The sequence below is a fragment of the Trematomus bernacchii genome, unplaced genomic scaffold, assembly GCF_902827165.1.
Source record: "Trematomus bernacchii unplaced genomic scaffold, fTreBer1.1, whole genome shotgun sequence".
Taxonomy (NCBI): domain Eukaryota; kingdom Metazoa; phylum Chordata; class Actinopteri; order Perciformes; family Nototheniidae; genus Trematomus; species Trematomus bernacchii.
In genome coordinates, this window is record NW_022987687.1 from 120,001 (window position 1) to 126,098 (window position 6,098).

Below are 6,098 nucleotides of genomic sequence, written 5' to 3' on the forward strand. Positions count from 1 at the left end.
CCCCAGAGCACGCAGCCATCCCTCACACTCAGTTCTTCTCTCCTCTGATGATACGGCTTGAGAGGAGCCTCAGTCACTGAAGGCCATCCCGACAGGACATAACCATGAACTTGAGACAATATTACATCCTTAGCTGTCCAGTGTTTTATTTTGGCTGTGTCCACGAGTGTGTCATCCAGAAGATCAATCATGAGCACTTGTTCTGCGGTCTCACTCTCTCGCACATCTTCCGACAGCGGCAGTCTGCTTAATGCGTCCGCATTAGCGTTGTTCTTTCCTGGTTTGTACACAATGTGATACTCATAGGCACTCAGGTGCACTGCCCATCTCTGAACTCTCGGGGAACCCATCTGTGGAATGGGTTTCTTTTCGTTGAAGAGAGAGATCAGTGGCTTGTGATCTGTATAGATGGTGAAAGTTCGACCATACAAGTACTTGTGGAATTTCTTGATTCCAAATATAACTGCTAAGCCTTCTTTGTCTAGCTGTGAGTAATTCTTTTCAGCAGGCGCTAGAGTACGCGACATGAACCCCAAAGGACGTTCAGTTCCATCGTCCATTACGTGTGATAAAACAGCGCCCACCCCGTAAGGTGACGCATCACATGACATAATTAACTCTCGGTCAGCAGAGTAATGCACCAACACTTCTGCTGAGTTTAACAGGGCCTTTGATTTTTTAAAAGCCTCTTCCTGTTTCTTTTGCCATGTCCATCGCACATCTTGTCGCAGGAGCTCATGCAGTGGTGCCAATAGTGTAGCTAAGTTTGGCAGAAAGAATTTGTTATAGTAATTTAGCAAACCTAAGTACGACTTGAGTTCAGTAACATTTGTGGGGTTGGGAGCCTCCATGATGGCTTTGACTTTCTTTTCCACAGGGTGAAGTCCCTGTGCGTCCACTCGATGTCCCAGATATTCCACTTCCTCTTCCAGGAAAGTGCACTTGCTCCTTCTCAGACGCAATCCTGCCTCCTCCAGCTTTGCCAACACTGTCTCGAGGTTCTGCAGATGGTCTTCCTCATCCACACCGCTCACCAGGATGTCATCTAAATACACTGCCACAAAAGGAATGCCTCGCAGGAGACCTTCCATTGTCCTCTGAAATATAGCTGGGGCTGATGCTACTCCAAAAGGCAGTCTGTTGTATGTGAATAAGCCTCTGTGCGTATTCACTGTTAAGTATTTCTTTGATTCATCATCCATGAGTATTTGCTGGTATGCATGACTCATGTCCAACTTTGTGAACCGTTTTCCTCCTGTCAGTGCTGCAAACAGGTCTTCCATTCGGGGTATGGGGTATTGTTCAAGTGAGGAAACTGTATTTACAGTGAGCTTGTAGTCTCCACATAGCCTTACTGTCCCAACAGGCTTCAGTATTGGAACCACTGGTGCTGCCCATTCTGCATGTTTAACAGGTGAGATTACTCCTTCTTTCAACAATCTGTCTATTTCTTCATCTACTTTGGTGCGCATGGCGTACGGGACAGACCTCGGACGGAAGAGAAACGAGGGACTGCATCAGCCTTTACATGGATGGTAGCTTTCATACCTTTCAGTGTGCCAAGCTCCTCTTTGAAGACATTTTCATGTTTGCTCAGTACTTGCTGCAGCGATTTGTCCTCTGTCTTCAGGTGTTTCAGGACTCGGGATTTGTGTCTGAGCTTGATTTCTTTCCAACTCAGATGTATTTCCTCCAGCCAGCCTCTTCCCAGCAGGCTGGGGCCGTCCCCTTTAACCACAATGAGGGGCAAGTACCGACTTTGACGTTTGTATTTCACTTTAACAAGGGCAGCTCCGACCACATTAACAGGGTCACCTGTATAAGACTCGATGTGGATTTTGGTTGGTCTCAAACATGGACTTTTTGTGTCTTTCCATAGTCTTTGAAATGTCTGTTCATTCATTATTGTGAGACTACAGCCAGTGTCTATCTCAAAGTTAACAAACTTACTATCCAGCTTCACTTCAACCATGTATGGGTCTACTCGTCTCAGGTGCACTTCACTCATGCGTCCCAATCTGAACCTCATCTTATTCAGTAAGAATGTATCTTCTTCTGAGCTATCACTTTGGCTCCGTTGCTCTTGTACTTTATGAGAACGGTGATATGTGGTTTGCCTCCTTTCTCTCTTTGGGTCTGCATTTTTGTTGCTGTTTCCCTTCTGTGTAGATCTACTATGACAAGCTCTGGCAATGTGTCCTATTTTCCCACATGCATGACATTTCTCTTGTTTAAACCTACAGTCTGCTGCTTCATGCTTGGTTCCCTTGCATCTGTAACACTCTTTGGTAGGTTCTCTGTGTGCATAAGCCTCCTGTGGCTTTTTATCCATTTTGAAGCATTTAGCTGTGGCCCCTTGGCTTTGTATCTCCTGTGCATTTTTATTTGCAGTCTCTGACGCCACAGCAATTGACAATGCTTTTTCAAATGTTAAATCCGCTTCTGATAAGAGTCGTCTCTGAATCCGATCTTCATTTATTCCACAGACGATCCTGTCTCTCAACCTCTGCTGCAAAGTGTTACCATAGTTGCAATCCTGCGCTAACCGACGCAGCTCAGCCACGTATTCCATTACTGACTCATTTGGCTCACGGTTGCGGGAGTCAAACTTGTACCTTTGCACAATTTCACTAGGCTTTGGGTCAAAGTGATTTTTTAGCAGCTCCACAAGTTGTGTGTAAGTCTTATCCTTGGGCTTATCCGGACTGAGGAGGTTTTTCATAAGGCTGTATGTTGATGATCCCACAACACTTATTAATATGGCTCTTTGTCTGTCTCCATTTTCAATTTCATTAGCCTCAAAAAACTGTTCCAATACTTCACAGTATTCTTCCCACTTCTGATTTTTTGCATCAAAAGGTGCCAGCGTGCCAATCATTGCCATTGTGTGTCAATGAATCCTCTCCTCCACCCGCAGACTTTGCTAATAATTTGAGCTAGCTGCTGCTAACGACCCAAACCTGCATGTAAGGTGCTAACCAGTCCGTTCGGCATGTCCTCTTTGATCCCGTATTGATCCTTGTCTTAATCCTCTTCTTAATCCTCGTCGCCAATAATATGTTGTATCTTGTGATCAATAATTGTATGTCCACAACATGAGAGTAGATTTAACTGGTTTTACTTTTGTAACATGCTTCCGGGACTTCCTCGTGGGAACATGTACAACAGGCTCTTTTAATACCAAGAGTGAGTTTGCCCCCTGCTGGACAAATGCAATAACATGTAATAATAACACAAGGTAAGATACCACAGTCTCCCTCCACAAACACTCCTCTGCCACGGCCTCAGTCACCCAGGCGTTCCCCAGGGATCAGTACTCGGCCCCCTCCTCTTCATCATCTACATCCTCCCCCTCGGTCAAATCATAATTTCACCACCTCTGTAAAGGTCCGACCCTCTCTCACCTGCAGCTGAACGACCTACCCTACCTTCATTTCCTCCTTGATTCCTGTAACTCACTTCTCTACGGCATCCGCTCCCCTTCCCTCGATAGACTCCAAATGATACAACATGTAGCCGCCCGACTCCTCACACTCTCCAGATCAGGCACCTCATCACCCCGGTCCTCAAAGACCTTCACTGGCTTCCCGTCTCCCTCCCAACGCATCAACTACAAAATACTGGCCCTCACCTATAGCCCCCCCCCCATCTGCCCCCCCCCACACTATCTCACTGGTCTTCTCACCCCCTACCAACCCTCACGGTCCCTCAGATCCACCTCAGACGGTCTCCTGTCCCCCCAGGTCCAAGGCAGCTTTGAGGACAGAGCCTTTTCAGTGGCAGCTGGATCTGGAATTGCCTCCTCCAAGATCTCCGCTATTCTGAGACCCTCACAGTGTTCCAGTCCCTTTTCAAAACTCATCTCTGCTCCTGTCTACTCATAGCCCCCCCCATCATTGATAGTCCTATACCCCCCACCCTAACCTTCCCTTTTATTGTAAAGCGAGTTTGAGTCCTTGCAAAGCCCTATACAAATATAATGTATTATTATTATTAAACTGACAGGTTTCAGATCTTGCTGTGTAAAATAATCTTCCTGAGAGGTGTCACTTGTGATGTCGTCTGTGTGGTCCACAGTGAATGTATTCCTGACAGCAACAGGTGATAAGAATCAAAGGTTCCCATAGGATCCCATAGAAAATGCATGCGGGTCATTTTTGACCCACTTATTGAAGCTTGGGGTAGTAATACAAAAACTACAATTTCTTAAAATGTAAATCAAACATTTGAATGGCCTGATATCCAAAACATGTTTTTTGAGGAATAGCTGGAATATGAAATGATAAAAAAATGTAATTACAAAGATACTTCCAGAAAACCACCTCACCGGGTCAAAAGATACCCACTTATGCATCTGAGGGTTAAAATGTGTCGCTGCTTTGTTAGACAGTCAGTATTAGTTCACATTCATAGCAGTGAACTTCTTAAATTGGGACAGGTTGATAGATACACATTCTTTGAGGTTTGACAGACATTTTTCTGAGAGCGTCACAAAGGGAGGTTTCTCCCTCGGGCTTCTCTCAGGTTGTTGACTGCTGTTGGGGGGGGGAATGTTGAAGGTCTCAAAAAGGCAGTCGGAGCTGTTTTGATGAATGTTTGAGTAATTGTATAGACAGGGCCGGTTTTTGACATAGGCGACATATATCTGGGGGGGGCGCTGCGCTGTTAGCTCTGGGAGGGAAAACACTTTTTTGACTGTTTGCGCTCATCCTATTTTTCGGTCTTGGTGTAACAACATTCATAATTAAGTAAATGTAACACCCTTTTCACCCCGGTTACACGTTTAATTTGCCCTGTACGATGGGCGCTGTAAGTGATGAAAGGCGGGGATGTTGGCTTATCTCAGTGGCTCTCAAAACGTTTTGATCACAATTTATATAAACAAATATTTCCAAGGCACTCCTTTATAATTATTAGGATAAATAAAAACAGGTTTGAAATCATTCCAATGTAGGACAGTAAACCAGAATGTGTCATACATACAGAAATCTTGAAATACCGTTTCTCGCAGTCCCAGTGTGTGACATATATACATAAAACAAGATATAAAAAGGGCCTAGATAAAAGGGGTATACAGCTAAGTAATAGTAGTAAGAAATAGGGCTGTGCAATTAATCGTATTTTAATGGCAATTACGATTTTGGCCTGCCACAATTACGAAAACAACATAATCGAAAAAAACTATTATTTTGCTTTGCTAGGTTGTGACATATTTGATCTAATTTATTTTAGTCTAATTTATTTGTATTTATCATATTTATATATGTTTAGTAGTTTGTTGAAGTGTGCTCCAAAATATTTGTTGATCTTGTTTATTGGTATTTATTATTTTTATATCATTTATTTTTGTATTGGTTTTTCACACGTTCAGGGTAATCAACAGTTAAAAAGACACTGTTCAAATTATTATTTGTATTTGTTTTAAAGTTCAATAAATGGATGTTTTCAAAGTCAATGAATAATCGTATTTAATAATCGTGATATCAATTATTGACCAAAATAATCGTGATTATGATTTTTGCCATAATCGCACAGCCCTAGTAAGAAGTACTAGTTAATAATATATTTAAAAAACACAATCCACAGAACATGAGTTGACATTAATGCAAGTACTCTGAAACCACTGTATTAAACCATAGACTGTATTAAACCACTGTATTAAACCACTGTATTAAACCACTGTCTTAAACCACTGTATTAACCACTGTATTAAACCACTGTATTAACCACTGTATTAACCACTGTATTAAACCACTGTATTAAACCACTGTATTAAACCACTGTATTAAACCACTGTCTTAAACCACTGTATTAAACCACTGTATTAACCACTGTATTACACCACTGTATTAAACCACTGTATTAAACCACTCTATTAACCACTGTATTAAACCACTGTATTAAACCACTGTCTTAAACCACTGTATTAAACCACTGTATTAACCACTGTATTAACCACTGTATTAAACCACTGTCTTAAACCACTGTATTAAACCACTGTATTAACCACTGTATTAACCACTGTATTAAACCACTGTATTAAACCACTGTATTAAACCACTGTATTAACCACTGTATTAAACCACTGTATTAAACCA

At 42.3% G+C, this 6,098-nt stretch overlaps 1 pseudogene; it reads right to left on the reverse strand.

Annotated features, from left to right (window-relative positions):
- LOC117488210 overlaps positions 1 to 3,088 on the reverse strand; it is a 4,220-nt pseudogene extending 1,132 nt beyond the window's left edge.
- Between the last annotated feature and the right edge of the window lie 3,010 nt (positions 3,089 to 6,098).